The sequence below is a fragment of the Capra hircus genome, chromosome 8, assembly GCF_001704415.2.
Source record: "Capra hircus breed San Clemente chromosome 8, ASM170441v1, whole genome shotgun sequence".
NCBI lineage: Eukaryota > Metazoa > Chordata > Mammalia > Artiodactyla > Bovidae > Capra > Capra hircus.
Window position 1 is genome coordinate 64,971,294 of NC_030815.1, and position 20,945 is coordinate 64,992,238.

Here is a 20,945-nt window from a genome sequence, read left to right on the forward strand (position 1 = left end):
GCAAGACTGTTCAATCTTATTGTCAAGGAAAGGTAAAATTAATATAACAGTGGATTATAACACCTCATTTATCAACTTTTCAAAATTATAAGATAAAATAATGCCAACTGCTGGTAGGAATGAAGAGAGAAGTGTACTCTCATGCCCTGCTTTGTTTTTCGTACTTTGTTGGAAATATATAATACTGCAACCATTTTGGGAAGGAGTCTGGAAATATCTTTTTAAAAGGTTTTAAATTCATACTCTTTCAACCTAGTAATTATATCCCCTGAGAATTTATCCCATAGATACAAAAGCACCAATCTGAAGTATATACTTATGAGATATTTATTACAACAAAATTTGAGTAACAAAGCACTAGGAAAAAAATGAACATGTAATCAAAATGGAATAATTGAATGAACAGTGATAACTGATCTTTTTGGCACCATTGAAAAGTTCAGTTCCATCAAGGGATTTCTCTGGTAGTCCAGTGGCTAAGACTCTGAGCTCCCAATGCAGGGGGCCTGGGTTCCATGCCTGGTCAGGAACTAGATCCCATATGCCTCAACTGAAGATCCCTTGTATGGCAACTAAGACCAGCACAGGCAAATAAGTAAATAAATATTTTTTAAAAGATTCAGTTTCATCTATACCAGTTAATTTAGAGGCTTTTTTAAAAATGTATTTTCAAGTAAGAAAATGTACATAATCTAATCACATTGTTATGAAATAAACCAAAAATATAAACATCAATATATGTCTATATTTGTGTATGACCTCATAGACATGGAGAAAAATATGAAAAAAAAGTCAGAATGTTATTAATTACTTGGGAGAACCAGAGGAAAAGAGTGATATGGAAATAGCATAAAGAGATGATTGAAAGGATCAAAAAGGCTATCAAAAAGTTAAATAAAGTTATATTTAACACCATAATGTTAAGCACTGTTCTGTTTTTTATTCTAACATAGTATATTGTTGAAACCAGGAAATTGGTATAGTACTATCAACTCAGGTACAGCTTTTTTTTTGGACCTCAGCAGTTTTTACTACAAGAAGTGATACTTTTTTTTTTTTTTAGTTTTGTTAAGGTATTGGGCTTCCCTGATAGCTCAGCTGGTAAAGAATCTGCCTGCAATGCAGGAGACCCTGGTTCAATTCCTGGGTTGGGAAGATCCACAGGAGAAAGGATAGGCTACCTACTCCAGAATTCCGCCTGGAGAATTTCATGGACTGTATAGTCCATGGAGTTGCAAAGAGTCGGACATGACTGAGTAACTTTTACTTTCACTTTCTCTTAAGGTATAATTGACATACAAAAACCTACAGATATTTAATGTATGCAATACAATGTGTTGGGATATATGCATGTATCCAGGGTACAAACATAACAAACAAGGTGATAAACATATTCATCACTTTCAAAAGTTTCCCTGTTTCCCTTAACTTTTTTTTCGAGTTACGAAAATATTATGATGAGGACATTTAACATGAGATCTACCCTCTCAGCAACTTTTTAAATGCACAACAGCAAATTGCTAACTATAGGCATTATGTTGTACAGCAGATCTGTAAGACTCATCTTGCATAACTGTAACTTTATACTCATTGATATCACTGCCCATTTCCTATTCTCCCCACCCCCTGACAACCACCATTCAGTTTTCTGCTTTTCTAAGTTTGACTGTTTTAGAGACCTCATGTATGTGGAATCATGCATTATTTGTCCAAGCATTGATTTTTAAATGCTTACTTAACCATATCCCCAAACTTGAGACATTAGCATGCCCTCTAACAACACATCTGTAAGTCCCATTACAAAGTTCTGGAGAAGATTCATCTTAATCAAAATTTTGTCTCTTAAAATGCCTGAAGAAGGAAATGTCAACCCACTCCAGTATTCTTGCTGGGAAAATCCCATGGACAGAGAGGAAACTGGTGGACTGCAGTCCATGGGGTTACAAAGAGTTGGACACAATTTAGTGACTAAACCACCACAACTAAGACTTGATGCGGCCAAATGAGTAAATTTATAATAAAGCTAGAAAGCAAACAGACCACTTAAGTAAGAAAGTACATTCTTTAACAAAACTTTTTGAAAAAGTCATGAAATCATCATAGAGGTTAAAGTGTTACCTTACAGATCCTATACATCTTCATAGTCTCGGTAAATATTTTTCCACATCTGGATGTCACTTTTGACCCTCTCACTACTTCTGGTAAACTGGAAAAGTTTGCAGTTTCCACAGCTAGAGAGTGAATAAAGAGCTCTGTGGGATATTCTTACCGGGAGAATCCCATGGACTGAGGAACCTGGCGGGCTACGGTCCATGAACTTGCACAGAGTTAGACACAACTGAGCAACTAACACACACATACACAGCTGCTGCTGCTGCTAAGTCGCTTCAGTCGTGTCTGACTCTGTGTGACCCCATAGACGGCAGCCCACTAGGCTCCTCCGTCCCTGGGATTCTCCAGGCAAGAACACTGGAGTGGGTTGCCATTTCCTTCTCCAATGCATGAAAGTGAAAAGTGAAAGTGAAGTCACTCAGTCGTGCCTGACCCTCAGCGACCCCATGGACTGCAGCCTACCAGGCTCCTCCGTCCATGGGATTTGCCAGGCAAGAATACTGGAGTGGGTTGCCATTGCCTTCTCCGCATACACAGCTAGAGAGTAAATACAGGGCTCTGCAGGTATCCTTGATTCTGTGTTGAAAGTCAAAAGGCACAAGCACCAGGTTAATGTTCTTATTCCCAAGGATGATAGGATGGCAGTTCAAAAGTTTTAACAAATGACACAGCTCAACACCAGACAATCCACACAGAGGCCCAGCTTCAAAATACCCAGACAGCCAGCCTAGGGCCTCCCAAGTGAACATCAACCCTGAGGAAACTAAGATACAAGGATGTGCATGTAACTATGCTACTGCTAAGTCACCTCAGTTATGTCCGACTCTGTGCAACCCCATAGAAGGTCTCCCACCAGGCTCCTCTATACCTGGGATTCTCCAGGCAAGAACACTGGAGTGGGTTGCCATTTCCTTCTCCAATGCATGAAAGTGAAAAGTGAAAATGAAGTCTAGGTAACTATAAACTCTGAATCTGGATATCAAAACCCCTAAATTTACAGGGAAAGAAATGAGACAGTCTTCCTTATTATACTCAACTAAAGAAAATGTTAAAATTAACAAATGGCTGTTGCAGAGCCTGGGGCATCATTTCCAAAATATTATCCCTTAAAACAGCATTTTGCAATTAACATACTATAGTCAGAAATTTACATTTTTAAAACTTTATTTCCATAACTTTACAATGATTACACACACACATGCACAGCTATTCTATATTTGCCATTACTTTCTGAAAACAATAAGTGAGTAAGCATGAGTGTCACCAGCAATATTTCAACATTTCTCCATGGTTTTGAAACTGTATGGGTTATTTTTTTATTTTTTCTAATGTGAGCAATGGTTTTGTTTTTTTTTTTTTTTTTTTTTACTTCTCTGCATTCTATAAAATAAAATAACAAGCCTTGATTGTTCCTGCTGTGCTTATAGTAAATGTGTGTGAGAATGGTTAGGATAGAGAGGAAAACCAGCCCTCTCATCTGTGGAGACAATAAGCTGGTGCTTTTCACTATGCAGTAAGAAACTACAAAACTTTTAGCTCTGAGACTTCCACTGCTAAGACTCCATTCTAAAAGAAAAACCAGACACACAAACAGAGGCTTATGTATAAGCTATGTACAAGAATGTTGGTCCCACCAATGTTTACAGAGTGGAAAATCAGAAACAGTCTAAACGTACAGCAGTTAGGGAACGGTTATAGAAAGTATGGTAAATCCTTAGGAAGGAATACACTGAAGACTTTCTTTGAAGTATTTTTGGGACTTCCCAGGTGTTCCAGTGACTAAAACTGCACTCTCCGAATGCAGGAGAGCACGTTCAACCCCATGTGCTACAATTAAGATCTGGCACAGCCAAATAAATAGGTAAATAAAAATTAAAAATACTTTTAAGACTATTTAGGGATGTGGGGAAATCTTCAGTGGAAGGATCGGACCAAAAAGTTGATCAGAGAACTTTTTTTTGGTAGAAATATTCCAGCTAATAAATGAAGAAGGAATGAAAGGATTAAAACATTACCATTTTCAAAAGCCCTTAGTAAACAAATGGTAATGATCATAAACAGCTTTTAAATTTTGGAGGGTGAAACAAACATTACATACCTTATTAAAGAACGCAATACTATCTTTTAAAAAGACTTACCAAAAAATTCAAAGTTGAATATGATCAAGCCTACATCTATGGGATGTATGTAAATTAAGGGCAGAAACGACACCCTGGCAATGTAATCAGCACCTCCTGGATGCAGGAAACAAGACAAACCACCTAGTTTCTTCTGGGGAAAAGCTAATTTGAAGGAATAAAAAGAGACTGAGTAACTCTCTTGGTAATTGTCACATTGCACGCGAAATGATGGGGGTTATTTTCAAATATCTTTTCATATTGGTTTCTAAGATAATTCCACAGTGATAAGAGAATAGACCCTGTGTGATTCCAATGCCTTTAAGACCATGAAATTTTTGCACCTTGTTTTATGTCCGTGGATAAGTTCCAGTGTCTCCTAGTTTACAGTCTATGGGAACTTGAATAGAATTTGTGTCATACTTTTCTGTAAAAATTGTATAAATCTTAATTACATTGAATTGGTTCTTAGTGTTTTTCAGGTCTAGTATATCCATTTCTCTATATGTTCATTCTCTTAATTTTTGAGGGTTTGATACTAAAACTCCAACTAAAAGCCTTAATTTATCTTCTTAAAAAATAATTGTAATATACAGTGTAGCTATATGTAATCTTGTTCTGTATTTTCCCAGTCTCCTGTAAATGTGTTATTGTACTTTCATAATTTAAAAAATTAAAATAAAAAACTGCTGTGTATAAAATAAATAAGCCCCAAGGATATATTCTACAGCACGGAGAATATAGTCATTATTTCATAATAACTTTAAATGGAGTATAATCTATAAAAACACTGATTCACTATATTATAATACTGAAACAAATATAACATTCTAAATCAACTACGTGCTCCTGCATGCTCAGTCTCATCAGTGGTGTCTGACTCTTTGCTACCCTGTGGACTATAGAACACCAGGCTCTTCTGTCCACGGGATTCTCCAGGCAAGAATACTGGAGTAGGTTGCCCTGCCCTCCTCCGGGGGATCTTCCCGACCCAGGGATTGAACCCAAGTCTCCTGTGTCTCCTGCATTGCAGGCGGATTCTTTACCGCTGAGCCACCAGGGAAGTAAATCAACTATACATCAATATAAATACCCTCCTCAAAAAAGAGATTGAGTAGGAAGCTAACGGAGAAGGCAATGCCAACCCACTCCAGTACTCTTGCGTGGAAAATCCCATGGATAGAGGAGCCTGGTAGGCTGCAGTCCATGGGGTCGCAAAGAGTCAGACACGACTGAGTGACTTCACATTCACTTTCCACTTTCATGCGTTGGAGAAGGAAATGGCAACCCACTCTCGTGTTCTTGCCTGGAGAATCCCAGGGACGGGGGAGCCTGATGGGCTGCCGTCTGTGGGGCTGCACAGAGTCGGACAGGACTGAAGCGACTTGGCAGCAGCTGCAGCAGCAGGAAGCTAAAGATCAGAGAATCTTAAGTGATACATCAACCAAGAACCCTGATTTAAACAAAGAAACTAAATTATATATTATGGCAATCAAGGAAATATGAACACTAGATCTTTGATAATAAGGAATCATGGATAATGATAAAGGAATTTTAATTATTTTTTTAAAGGCTTACTGCCTTTTAAGAAAACATGCTGAAACATTTATTGTTGAAATGATGATATAAGATTATTTGCTTTGCTTTGGCTTAGGATTTACTTCAACCATCTCTATGAGGGGTTGGGGGGTGAGGTGGATCAAGCAGAAATAGAAAAAGTTTGTCCATGAGCTGAAAGCTGTTGAAGCTGGAGGATCAGAGAATATGGAGATTTGTGTTCTATTTTTTGTGTGTGAAATTTTCTATATTATAATCTTAAAAAGAAAAAGAAAAAAGCTAGTAGACCCATTGGTTTTTTTTTTTTAAAGCAAGTAGGTCATAAGAGAGTAAGAAGATTTCCAATAATGGATAAACAACCTACAAATAGCTATATATAATGGTTATCCTACTGGAAATTTTAATATGAGTAAATTCACTTATTTGGGAAAGTTTCTTTCAGGTTATATGTTGTATTTGGAAAATATAACAGTCATACCCAGGGGCAAGTGATAAGACTCATCTGTGCACCTGGGTCTTCGCTGCCAATGCCTGTGACACTTAACTATTTTACCATTACCACGCTACCATTCTCAGAATATAAGGCAAATCTTGCCTAAAACACTGTCACCAACCCCAGAGGGTCCTAGTCCAGAGCCTTCAAGAAGGTCTTCCTCCAGGAATTAGACATGGTCCTTGTGTAGTTCTGTCCTCTAGGATCTTTCTCCCAAGTAACAAAAGAACAAGAGGAGAAAGGCAAAGATGTTCTGGATTTTTTAAAGAATCATCTAGGTGGATCAAGCCGTTTCTTTCTTTCTTCGGTGCACATTTACAAAGTCCCTCACCTGCGACAAGCTTCAGTGTCAGGTCTTGGTGACACATTCCCACTCAGAGACTGTCTCCTGGGGGAGATAGAGAAGTAAGCAGACGGGTAGTAGTAAATAGCTTCTTAATCTGAATTAGATCAATTTAATTTGAAAGGGGAAGTAGGTTTACAGCAATCCCTTTTCTCTTCATTGCCAGATTACCTCATTGCTTTAAAAGAAAATGACCTCTTCCTCCTCAAGTGTTTGGCAAACGATAGTGAGCAGATTTGTGTTAAAAAAAAAAAAAAAGTATACATAGTCAATTAGGGATAGGTTACAAATTCCTATTCGGGGAGTGTCCAAATTGGGAACCTGGGAGTAGGGTGGAAAGGAGATTTTCCCTTTTGAATACTTTATGCCTTAAAAATTTTGAGCCACGTGAATGTATTGCTTTCTGTAATTAATTAGTTAACTTGTTAAAAATAAAGATTAAATAAATAAATAAAAATAAAGATTAGAATGGAGATCATAATGCCTAAAAAAGCATAAAGAGATTAACATCACAGGGCCATTTGCTCCTAACGTAAAAACTAATACAAATCACTCTATTAAGAATCAAAATTAAATGACACATAATATCAAATTTTCTTTTGCAAAATAGGCCCTTGTGGGCAAAGTTGGTGAATTCTGAATAAAATCTCTAAGTTAGATAACACTATTGTATCAATATTAACTTCCTGACTTTAGTAATAGTACTGTGGTTATATAAACATCTTTTTTAAGAAACACACATCAAAACATTAGGGGTAAAGAGCTGTCATATCTGCAACTTTCTCTGAAAGAGTGGGGATGAGGTATATAGAGAAAGACAGAAAATAATAATAAAGTAGAGTCGATAAAAAGTTAATATTCACTGGCAAAGAGGAGGAGCGCCTGGAACTGTCACGCACTAATGGTAGAAGTAAAAAGATTATGACTATTTTTGAAACCAGGCAATGCTTTAATAATGTTAAGCATAGACTTATCATATGACCTAGCAATTGCTCTACTAGGTATTTACCCAAGAGAAATTAAAACATAGAGAGCCAAAACGTGTGTATAAGAATGTTCATATCAACTTTATTCATAATAGCCCAAAATGTAAACAATCTCCACATTCATCAATAGGAGAGTGAATCACGTTCATCAATAGGAGATGAATAAACAGATGTTTATCAATAGGAGAGTGAATAAACAAATGTATTCCCACACAAATGTTTCACAAACATTACTTTCACAAACAGATGTATCCACCTGCAAAGCGGGAGACCTGGGTTCCATCTGATCCCTGGATTGAGAAGATCCCCTGGAGAAGGGAAAGGCTACCCACTCCAGTATTCTGGCCTGGAGAATTCCATGGACTGTATAGACCGTGAGGTGACAAAGGGTCACACACTGAGTCACTTTCACTCCACTTCATTCACACAGTAGACACGGGAGATGATTCTCCATGGGTCCCTTGTGTTTCCACATGTCTTATGAACAGAGGCACTGACGGTTTTGCTCCAGACAATCTTCTCAAAAAAACACCTGCATAGCAGATACCCTTGGAAAATAGTTTCTCCATCTGGAGCAGAGGGCAAGATTTTTGGAGTCCAGTATGGTGAAGATAATGTCTCCTTCTGGGAACAAAGGTTGGGCAGATTTTCTTGCAGCCTCTTATTAAAGGCTGAGATTTTCTAAGCTTAGGGTTCCTCAGCTATGACTCAAGATTTACTATGTGTGGACATTTAGGTTGTTTTTATCTGTATAAGTTTATTGAGGCATAATTTACATGCAACAAAATCATATTTGATCTGGTACAAGCATGAATCCGAGGCAGCCTAACTTGTTTGCTTGCAAATAGGATAAAATCTCAGATTCTTCACAGTCCTTGACAGTGGAATGCTGCTCAGCAATGAAAAGAAATGAATCACTGAGACACACAGCAGTACAAAAGAATCTTGAAAACATTATGCTGAGTGGAAAAGCCGAGCCCAAATCAAATATAATACTGTCTGACTTTATTGAAAATTCTCCATCAAGCAAAATCAATCTGTATTAATAGAAGTCACATCAGCAGTTACCTGAGACAGGGGATTTGAGGCATGTTGACTACAGAGGTAAAGGATGAAGGATTTTCCTAATAGTCCAGTGGTTAAGAATTCTCCTTGCAATGCATGGGACACAGGTTCAGGGAACTAAGATTCTACATGCTGTGGTACAACTAAGCCCATGCACTGCAAATACTAGGTGAGGAAGAACCTGCCCGATGCAACTAAGACCCGAGGCAGGCAAATAACTAAGTATTAGAAAAGGAGGTGAGGGAGGAAACTTTCTAGCATGGTGGGAGTGGTGGAACTATTTTGTATCTTTGTTGTGTTTGCATGGATGTATACATTTTTCAAAGTGTATCAAACAGTATGCCCTAAAATGTATAATTTTGTTACATGTGAATTATGCCTCAGTAAAGTTGCATAGATAGAACAGTCTAAACATCTATCAACATATGAACAGATAGGCAAAATATGGTATATACATAAAATGGAATATTATTCAGCCTTGAAAAGGAATTAAATTCTGAAACATGCTACAACATGAGTGATCCTTGAAATCATTACACTAAGTGAGAGAAGTCAGACATGAGAAGACAATTACTATATGCCACTTCTCTGAGGTACCTGGAATAGACAAATTCATAGAAAGTAGAACAGTGGTTATCCAGGGCTGGGGAGTTGTGATCTAGTGGGTACAGGGTTTCAGTTTGGAAGGATGAAATAATTCTGGAGATGGAGGTGATGGTGTTGTACAACAGTGTGAACATACTTAGGGCCACTTAACTGTACATTTAAAATGCTTAAAATGATAAATGTTATATCTAATATATTTGTATGTATTACAGTAATGGTGTGAAAAAAAATAATCTCTCTCTCCAGCAGTGTGCTGCAAAATGTATAACAACCAGCTATGCGAGGGAGGCATATTGGTAGTACTCACTTTGATAGAAACACTCCCACAATGATCCAGTTCAAGCAACAGTGTGATATCACTGAATGTAGAGTTTGGAAAAGATGCTAGCAATTGATTTTACAAAGTCAGTAAGACCTGGCTCAAGGACATTACTGTCTCTATCCAACCGACCAACTGTTAGTATACAGCAAGTCCGATAAAGAAAACACAACATGAAAGTTATAAAGAAAAAGGGGAAAAAATCACCCTGCCACTATTTATATGCCAGCCAGGGAGGTTGATTGTTATTTGCGGGCTAATAACGTACAGGAACAAGAAGTTGCCAGTCATTGATCCTGCAAGCTGGAAGGCATCAGTTCAGGTTGGTTGGTGCCCATTGCTGTGTGTGTGTGTGTGTGTGTGTGTGTGTGTGTGTGTGTGTGTGAAGTTGCTCAGTCGTGTCCGACTCTTTGTGACCCTGTGGACTGTAGCCCACCAGGCTCCTCTGTCCATGGGATTCTCCAGGCAAGAATACTGGAGTGGGTTGCCATTTCCTTCTCCAGGGGATCTTCCCAACCCAGGGATCGAACCCGGGTCTCCTGCTTTGCAGGCAAATGATTTATCCTCTGAGCCACCAAGGAAGCTTCCCATTGCCATATCAGTTATTAAATCTCGTGGCTCTTATTCCTGGTGGCAACATACAGGAAAGGAAAACTGTGGGACCTTCTTGAATTATGTTAAGTTTAGCTACCAGTAGGTAACCCTTTAACATTTTTATAGATCTTCACTGTTGTCATATTCCCTTTGTTTTGGCACAAAATGGCTCCAAAAGTAGAGGAGATACAAAAATTTGAAGCCATTTCCAGAAGATTTAGGCTGATTCTCAGTGCCAGTGACTCTCAGATAGGGTGTACATGTAATTATTTCAAAAGAGAACTACTGGTGATTCTAATGCAGTTGTTTCATAGACCACATTTGGCAACATTGTTGATGATGTAGCTATTTCCCTTCTCCCCTTACATAATTTCACACCACAGCCACATTGCTCTAAGATGCAAATTAGGGTAACTGATGTTATACGGTAAGTCCCAATGTGTGTGTAACGATGTCTGAAATGATTTTAAGATAATTCAGTATAGACAAGGTGACATAAAAGTATGCTAATTGATTTTACTGTCATTGGTGAAACAAGTGTTGTTCAAGCCTTTTGATGTGGCAGATATATTTTAAGACAATCCCTTCTGTTCTTTGAACAGGAAATAAAATCTAGCAAACTGTGTAGCCAGTAACCTTAGGGATTGTACTTGAGGCTTGATCTGTAAAAGATCTTGAGTCCAAAAGTTGAACTTAACTCTGCCTGTATTGTTCTGCCTTGAGTGAGCCTTTCATGCATGCTGTGATCAGTGCATTTAAAAGAGCAGAGATCTGAACTTTATTGAGACTTACCTTATGGTTTATTATTGTGGGCTTCCCAGGTGGCCCTAGTGGTAAAGAACCCACCTGCCAATGCAGGAGACATAAGAAATGCTGATCGGATTCCTGGGTCAGGAAGATCGAGGAGGGCATAGCAACCCACTGCAGTATTCTTGCCTGGAGAATCCTATAAACAGAGGAACCTGGTGGGTTACAGTTCATAGAGTCACAAAGAGTCAGACACAACTGAAGCAACTTAGCACACATGCATGTTTTATTAATAATGAATTTCTGTTTAATAAATGTTTCATAATTATGTGCCAGACTTGCTTTTCTTATAATCTGGTGGCAAGTTTCAGTTCAGTTCAGTTCATTTCAGTAGCTCAGTCATGTCCAGCTCTTTGTGACCCCATGAATTGCAGCACGCCAGGCCTCCCTGTCCATCACCATCTCCCGGAGTTCACTCAGAGTCGTGTCCATTGAGTCGGTGATGCCATCCAGCCATCTCATCCTCTGTCGTCCCCTTCTCCTCCTGCCCCCAATCCCTCCCAGCATCAGAGTCTTTTCCAATGAGTCAGCTCTTCGCATGAGGTGGCCAAAGTACTGGAGTTTCAGCTTCAGCATCAGCTGCTTCCAAAGAACACCCAGGGCTGATCTTTAGAATGGACTGGTTGGATCTCCTTGCAGTCCAAGGGACTCTCAAGAGTCTTCTCCAACACCACAGTTCCAAAGCATCAATTCTTCAGTGCTCAGCTTTCTTCACAGTCCAACTCTCACATCCATATATGACATAGCCTTGATTAGACGGACCTTTGTTGGCAAAGTAATGTCTCTGCTTTTCAATATGCTATCTAGGTTAAGGAGGCATAGTTAGTCTTCATCCACTCTAACTAATAAATGCTACATGAATCTACCAAAAAGAACCTTATAACTGTGCTTGAAAAATTGGCTTAGGGCAGCTCTTAATAAGGTGTTTGGGGGACACTAAACCCCAAGATGCTCATTTGAAGAAAGGCTTGCATGATTAAATAAACATAGGAAATGCTGCATAGTTCAATATTTTATTTTTTCATTTAGTCCACCATTTACCAAAGTTATTGATTAAGCATTTTAAAATTTCATGAGAATAACATTTTGTGGAATACATATTTAGAAAAGAATTCTCCAGGGCTCTGGTGAAAATCTTAGCTGTGAAAGGGAGCACAGGGATAGAGAAGGAAATTAATATGGCATTCCTGACTTCAAACTTACTTTAACCACATTTATTTGTACTATTAAATGTAAAGCATTTGAATGGATTTACCAACAGTCATCAAGGATAGTCAGAAGGTAACTTCCCTGGTGGTCTGGTGCAGCCAAAAATTTTTACAAAAGGATAGTCAGAAGGTATTCAAGTTCCTTCTTGAAACTGTATCTGCACTTGACAGCTCACTGAACAATTCTTTACCTAGACTTCTCTTACATAACACAAACAAAACCTACATTCAAAAGGCTGCATTTTCAAGTAAGCATCAGTTCTCTGGGACATACTGTACTGATGGTGAGACGAAGCTCTGGAGCTAAGCTCTGTAGGTGAGAATCCTGGTCCACCACTTTTTAGCATTATGGGCAGCTTAACCTTTCCAGGTCCTTGGTGTCTCACATGTCAGTAAGGACTGTTGGAAAGACCAAATTTTTGAGACAAATAAAGACAGGGAGCATTATTATTTTTTTAACTCTTTAAACTTTTTATTTTGTATTGAGATATAGCCAATGAAAAAGCAATGCTGTGACAATTCCAGGTGAACAGTGAAGGTACTCAGCCATATATATCCATTCTCCCAAACTCCTCTCCCATCCAGGCTGCCACATAATATTGAGCAGAGTTCCCTGTACTATACAGTAGGTTCTTATTGGCTATCCAGGTGTGCATGTCCATTGAAAGGGTGTATTAATTTTAAATGTTAATTCATATTATTGCTACTTCTTTCATTTTACCATTATGGTAAAATAGTAAAATTACCATTGCACTTCCACATAACTTCTGACAAATTTACTTTTTATCCAATGAACAGACCTATTGTTTTCACACAGAGTACAATTTATTATAAAAGATTCACATTTTAATATTAGCCATTGGGATACATATAGAATATATTTAAAATAATCTTAAATTTTCTATACAGCAATTGAAAATAATTTGATTTTGCTATTGCTCATCTGTTTGTTTCAAAACACTTAAATGCTTTTCAAAACCTTAACTCCCAAATAATTGATTTCTCTGTGGAGTTTCCATAGTTCTCACGAGTTTGAATATTTCATCAATTTTATCTTCATCTAATTTTTAAAACCATTTTAGAGATACAGTTTCTTTTCCCATCTTAGAGGTCACTTCATCTGCAGGACAGAAAGATATTTTAAAAGAGCAGAAGAAAATTATTTGAGTTCCTATTATTTTGATTCTGTGAAGTAATAAATGGGAACCTTAAGAGAAAAAGCTTTCCATAAATATCATTGTACTATATTTCAGTGGATTCATGAGATGAGCAACAACTGCGCTGATGTTTTGAAAGGAAACTATGATGCAGAGTTCTTTGGAGGGAAAAATGCAGGTAATTTGTGCCATTACCTTGATAACTTTACTAAGGTGCCTGCAGGGTCTGATTCATCCCCCCTGAATGCTTAAAGGTTAGCTTAGGCAGGCTTAGAGTAAGCTTTCACTAACCATGCTCAAAAGAGCTAATGCCCAAAGACTGAGTGTCAATGTTTGGATTTATAAAAAAGAAAAAAAAAAGAAAAAGAAAAAAATAGACCTGCTGCAGAGCCCAGAACACTCAAGGCAACAAACCCAGCACAGTCTTATCCAGTTATGGATAAGACGTATCCTGTTATGCCTTATCTTATAGGCATTATTCCATGGGAAGAAAGAAAAACTATGACCACAAGGCTGAATAGGGGGCATGGAAATAAAATAAAAGGAATACATTAACTTGAGCGATTACTGGTAAGTCACTTTCAAAATTGAGTCAGATTTTCTCTAGGAAAGTGATTTCCAAAATTTTCCAAGTAAGTTTCTTCCCCTGAGCAGTGTTAAATGAGAAGACCAAATTTTTCTTTAGGAAGTTTCCTTTTCTTTTGTTTAAAAGGCCCATCAATTCCTCTTCTGATTGACACATTCTTTAGCTATAAAATAAATTCAGTTTAGCTTCAGTCTTGCAATCCAGAAGCCTGTCTTTCTTTATAAGTGACACATCCCTAACTCAAAACTCATAGATATTGTGATTGTACTTTAAGTCTAAAAAATGAAACTTTATTTCCTTTATTGATAATTTCTATTTGGGCCTCTTCATCACCACCACCTCCCCCACACATATAAATCTGCCCTTCTGATATGATCATCATCATTAATTATACAATTGCACAAAACCAGAATTAGGAATTTAAAAGTCTCCTTTTGAATACTCAAGAAAAAGAAATTAATTTTATTGTGAGACACACGATATGCTTAGAAATGTTGAGACCTTATAAAAATATCATCTTTTAATTTTACTATCATTAAATCTAAATTCTAATTTTGATCCTGTTTTCAGTGTGGAACTCAGATAATAGAAAACACAAAGGCTGTTACTTGTCTTTACGGAGTACAGGAAAGGAAAAAGAAAATCTTCAAATAAAATATAAATTTTTAGGTTAAAAATAGATAAATATATTCATATACTCACAAATTATGCATATTTCAATTTAAAATTAGAAAAATATTTCAAATAAAAATTTTTCCTTTTCTGTACCACTTAGTCTTTTTTTATGAAATATGGTTATAGGGACTAATAATCACAAAATAAGAAAGCTAGCTTGTCTTTAATATCAACCAAAACAAAACAAAATGCAGAAGCCTACAAATAAGAAAAGAGTTTTTGGCTCAATAGGGAAGGGATATAAATACACAGTTATGCCTGATTCCAGTTGTTGTAAAGCAGAAACCAACACAACATTGTAAAGCAATTATCCTCCAATTAAAAAAAAAAGGAGAGAGTTTATTTGGGGTCTTAAGAAATGCAGTTTGGAAGACAAAGATTCAGGTAAAATCAAGAGTGTTTTAGGGCAGAGAAAGAGTTAGAGGCTTATGTAAGCAAAAGGCATGAGGCTGGACTCTGACACAAGAAAGGATATATTTGTCCTTAGGAGGTGGCTGTCACTAGTCACCAGTCTTCCCACCAGTCATTTTAGGGTAAAGGTCCAGTAAGTAGATAGGCTGTCACAAGTTATTCTAGGGTGAAGGCACCATAAGTGTGCTGAGATTCTGACAGATGTTCTGGATGCCTTCGTTAGGACAGTAAGTAGTCAAAAGGTCAGATTCCATCCAGGTTGAGACTTGCATAAGTTACATTATCTCAGTGGCTTCCTGATTCCATTTTAGCAAGGTCTCTTAGCAATACCAACTCCATTTAAATTTTCCTCCCACATTAGCAAATGGTTTTATGCTCTTTCCTATTTGTACAGCAGTCAGTTTCTTCATAAAGCAGTAAATCAGATGTTTGGAGTTAGAAAAATCTGGGAGTGTCGTCACTTTACCCTAACACAGCAGCTCTTCTTCCCTTCTTCCTTAATTCACCTGTGCTGTACTTAGTCACTCAGTTGTGTCTGACTGTGTGATCCCATCAACTGTAGCCCACCAGTCTCCTCTGGCCATGGGGATTCTCCAGGCAAGAATACTGGAGTGTGTTGCCATGCCCTCCTCCAAGGGATCTTCCCAACCCAGGGATTGAACCCAGGTCTCCCGCATTGCAGGTGGGTTCTTTACTGTCTGAGCCACCAGGGAAGCCCTTATAAAGCACCTAAGCATCTAAAACTTTGAAAAATTATCAGGAAGTTTAGGAACAGCAAAGGGAACACGTGCCACATTCACAAGATCATCTCTTGAGGCTTATTCTTTCCATTTGTACATAAGGGTGAAGTACTAGATTCTAAAACTATACATGTGTACACTATGATATAATGTATGGTAAGGACATTAACTATACTTCTCTATATAAGCTATACCTGCAGAAGGCAGTATGTAGTGAGTGAGCCCAGTGCTGCCGGCAGGCTACCAGATAAAATTCGCTGCACCATCATTTGAAAGTTGTACAACTTTGAGCAAGCTGTTTTATGTTTAAGTCCTTTAGTTTCCTCATCCATAAAATGTGGGTTATATTAGTACCTATTTTATTACACCATTGTGAGGACAAAATGGGTATATACAGACAGAAAGAGAAAGAAGGAGAATTGGACATAGTCCCTATTGTAAAAGAGGCAGAACCTGACACATCTTAGTTTTCACCTGGGACTCTTAACAAAAAGACAGATTAAGAAGAGAAAACCAGTTTACTAACACCTACAAGCAGACATCACACATCATGGGTTAGAAATCTAAACAAAAAATAACTCAAAATGACAGCTTAGAATTCCTGCTTACAGAGCATCATCAGCAAGGAACAATAAATTTGTAGAGAGATGACAGGATAAAGGAAAGCAGCATAGACTTCCAAGGTCAGCCAACTGTGGGGAAGTATTGTGTACACAGGAGGAAACTAATGGAGCAAGATTCGTGGCTTCCTCTGGGCTGATAGAATGGCTTCTTTCCTCCTGGTACAGGGAGGGACCCTTTCACGCGGGAGTTTGTCTCCTACTTGCACAAAGTAAAAGGAGGGTCAGAACATCCAACTTGCATCTGCTGTTTCTTAAGTGCCTTTAATCAACATGACAAAGGAGTATATTTTGGGGTGACGTATTCCCGTTTCCTTCACTGTTATGTAACATGACAATGCCAAATGGTAGTAGGAAGTAGAGTAACAGAAATTCTCATATTTTGCTGGGAGCTCTATAAAATGGTATATTCACTTTTGAAAACCATTCTTCATTTTTAAAAAATTGAGCTTAATGTATACTTACTGTATGATGAAGTAATTCCACTTCTAGGTATTTCCAATTCTAGGTATTTATGCTAGAGAAATGAAAACTTACAATCATGAGAAATTTTGCTCAGGAATGCTCGTCACAGCTTTACTCATAACTGGAAATAACCCAAATGTCCATCAACAAAAGATCAAATAAGCAAATTGTGATATGTTCATACTCAGCAATACAAAAGAACAGCTGAAACACACAATAACATGGATAAATCTCACACATTATTTTGATCAAAAGAAGCTACATACTACAGAGTACATATTGTATAGTTCAATTTTTATGAATTTCAACAATGGACAAAACTAATTCATAAACTAGTTTTTAAAGATTGAATAGTGGCTACCTCTTACAGGGCTAGAAGGAGTGACCTGAAAGATACACAAGGGAACTTCTGAGGTGACAGAAAATATCTATACATTGATAGGGATGTAACTTGCACGGAGACGTACATTTGTGAAAGCTCATCAAACTATATTCTTAAGATGTGTGCATGTCACTGTTTTAATAGCTAAAAATTCTATCTTTATGGAACAAGCAGCTAATTCATCTCTTTTATTTAAAAAAATATTTATTTACTTGACGTTTATCAATCATTTACTGTATGCTAAACAGTTCTTTGTTATACTATACACTGTATATATACTATACACTATATATATACATATATACACACACACTATGCTGTCTCGTGCTGTGCTTAGTTGCTCAGTCGTGTCTGACTCTTTGTGACCCCATGGACTGTAGCATGCCAGGCTGCTCTGTCCTTGGGGATTCTCCAGGTAAGAATACTGGAGAGGTTGCCATGCCCTCCTCCAGGGGATTTTCCCAACCCAGGGATCAAACCCAGGTCTCCTGCATTGCAGGCAGATTCTTTACTGACTGAGCCACCAGGGAAGCCATATATATATATATGCACCATACACTTTGTATATACATCTCAGATATGCAGATGACACTACCCTTATGGCAGAAAGTGAAGAACTAAAGAGCCTCTTGATGAAAGTAAAAGAGGAGAGTGAAAAAGTTGGCTTAAAACTCAACATTCAGAAAACTAAGATCATGCCATTTGGTCCCATAACTTCATGGCAAATAGATAAGGAAACAATGGAAATAGTGACAGACTTTTTTGGGGGGCGGGGGGCTCCAAAATCACTGCAGATGGTGACTGCAGCTATGAAATTAAAAGACACTTGCTCTTTGGAAGGAAAGTTATGACCAACTCAGACAGCATATTAAAAAAAGCAGATACATTACTTTGCCGACAAAGGTCCATATAAGCTATGATTTTTCCAGTAGTCATGTATGGATGTGAGCGTTGGACTATAAACAAAGCTGAGTGCTAAAGAACTGATGCTTTTGAACTGTGGTGTTGGTGAAGACTCCTGAGAGTCCCTTCGACAGCAAGGAGATCCAACCAGTCTATCCTAAAGGAAATCAGTCCTGAATATTCATTGGAAGGACTGATGCTGAAGCTGAAACTCCAACACTTTGGCCATCTGATGCAAAGAACTGACTCATTTGAAAAGACCCTGCTGCTGGGAAAGATTGAGGGCAGGAGGAGGAGGGGATGGCATCACCGACTCAATGGACATGAGTTTGAGTAAGCTCTGGGAGTCGGTGTTGATGGACAGGGAAGCCTGGCATGCTGCAGTCCATGAGACTGCAAAGAGTCAGACATGACTGAACTGAACTGAACTGATACATTTTGTTATAAGCACTCTCATATAGTTTGTAATTAGTCAATGGTTTAGGTGTTCTTATTATCATTATTATATAGCAATGTATAATAATATAAATTAATAAAAATGAATTATTATAATAATATATTGGTTTATAACAAGTTAAATAACTTAACCAAGTCCATACTACTAGTGAGAGATATTACTGGGGTTAGAACTCTTATTGCTTGCAATGCTATCCTGTCTGCCTTACTTCAAACTGAGTTTCTGATGTAATCTTATAACCAGACCAAATCATGTTAACTGTAGTTCAGCTACATGTATTTTTAAAAATTAGAGACACATGTACCGCAATGTTCATCGCAGCACTGTTTACAATAGCTAGGGCATGGAAGCAACCTAGATGTCCATCGGCAGATGAATTGATAAGAAAGTTGTGGTATGCATACACAATGGAATATTACTCAGCTATTAGTAAGAATGCATTTGAATCAGTGCTAACGAGGTGGATGAAACTGGAGCCTATTATACAGAGTGAAGTAAGTCAGAAAGAAAAATACCAATACGGTATATTAACGCATATATATGGAATTTAGAAAGATGGTAACGATGACCCTATATGTGAGATAGCAAAAGAGACACAGATGTAACTTTTGGACTCTGTGGGAGAAGGCGAGGGTGGGATGATTTGAGAGAATAGCATTGAAACATATATATTACCATATGTGAAATAGATCGCCAGTCTAGGTTCGATGCATGAGACAGGGCGCTCAGGGCCATTGCACTGGGATGACCCTGAGGGATGGGATGGGGAGGGAGGTGGGAGGAGGGTTCAGGATGGGGGACACATGTACACCCATGGCTGATTCATGTCAATGTATGGCAAAACCCACTACAATATTGTAAGGTAATTAGCTTCCAATTCAAATAAACTAATTTACAAGAAAATTATTGTTTGAACAATAGGTGAGACATGGAAAAAACCTAAGTGTCCACTGACGGATGAATGGATAAAGAAGTTATGGCATATATATTAAACAAAATATTATTCAGCCATAACAAAATGAGGAAAGCCTACTATTTGTGACAGCATGGATAGAACTTGAAGATATTATGCTAAGTGAAATAAATCAGATAGAGAAGGCAAATACTATACAATCTCACCTTTTTGTGACATCTAAAAGAAATATGAACAAAAACACCCAAACTCATAGAAAAAGAGATCTGACTTGTGGCTAGCAGAGGTGGAGTTTCGAGGGGCAAGGAGCTATAGAAAGGTAGTGAAAAGGTACAAGCTTTCAGTTATAAGATAAACAAGTACTAGAGATGTAACATACAACATGATGACTATGGCTCACACTGCTATATGAGACATGAGAAACTTCTTAAGATGGTGGATCCTAAGAATTCGCACCCACAAGGAGAAGCTCTTTTTCCCATTTCTTTTCTTTTATTGTATGTGAGAAAGAAGTCAGTTGAACCAGTCGTGGTGATCATTTCACAACATATGTAAATCAAATCATCATTCTGTATGCTTTAAACATATACAGTGGTGTATGTTAATTATTTTCAATAAAACAGGAAATTTTAAAAAATTGACATAATTGCAGACTTCTGATTCATAGAACCAAGATTACAAACAGATATTTTTATAAGCCACTATGCTGAGAAACACTGGACTGGAAGAAACACAAGCTGGAATCAAGATTGCGGGGAGAAATATCAATCACCTCAGATATGCAGATGACATTACCCTTATGGCAGAAAGTGAAGAGGAACTAAAAAGCCTCTTGATGAAAGAGGAAGCAGAGAGTGAAAAAGTTGGCTTAAAGTTCAACATTCAGAAAATGAAGATCATGGCATCCGATCCCATCACTTCATGGGAAATAGATGGGGAAACAGTGGAAACAGTGTCAGACTTTATTTTTTTGGGCTCCAAGATCACTGCAGATGGTGATTGCATCCATGAAATTAAAAGATGCTTACTCTTTGGAGAAAAGTTATGAGCAACCTAGATAGCATATTCAAAAGCAGAGACACTACTTTGCCAACTAAGGTCCGTCTAGTCAAGGCTATGGTTTTCATGTTGTCATGTATGGATGTGAGAGTTGGACTGTGAAGAAGGCTGAGTGCTGAAGAATTGATGCTTTTGAACTGTGGTGTTGGAGAAGACTCTTGAGAGTCCCTTGGACTGCAAGGAGATTCAACCAGTCCATTCTGAAGGAGATCAGCCCTGGGTGTTCTTTGGAAGCAGTGATGCTGAAGCTGAAACTCCAATACTTTGGCCACCTCATGAGAAGAGTTGACTCATTGGAAAACACTCTGATGCTGGGAGGGATTGGGGGCAGGTGGAAAAGGGGATGACAGAGGATGAGATGGCTGGATGG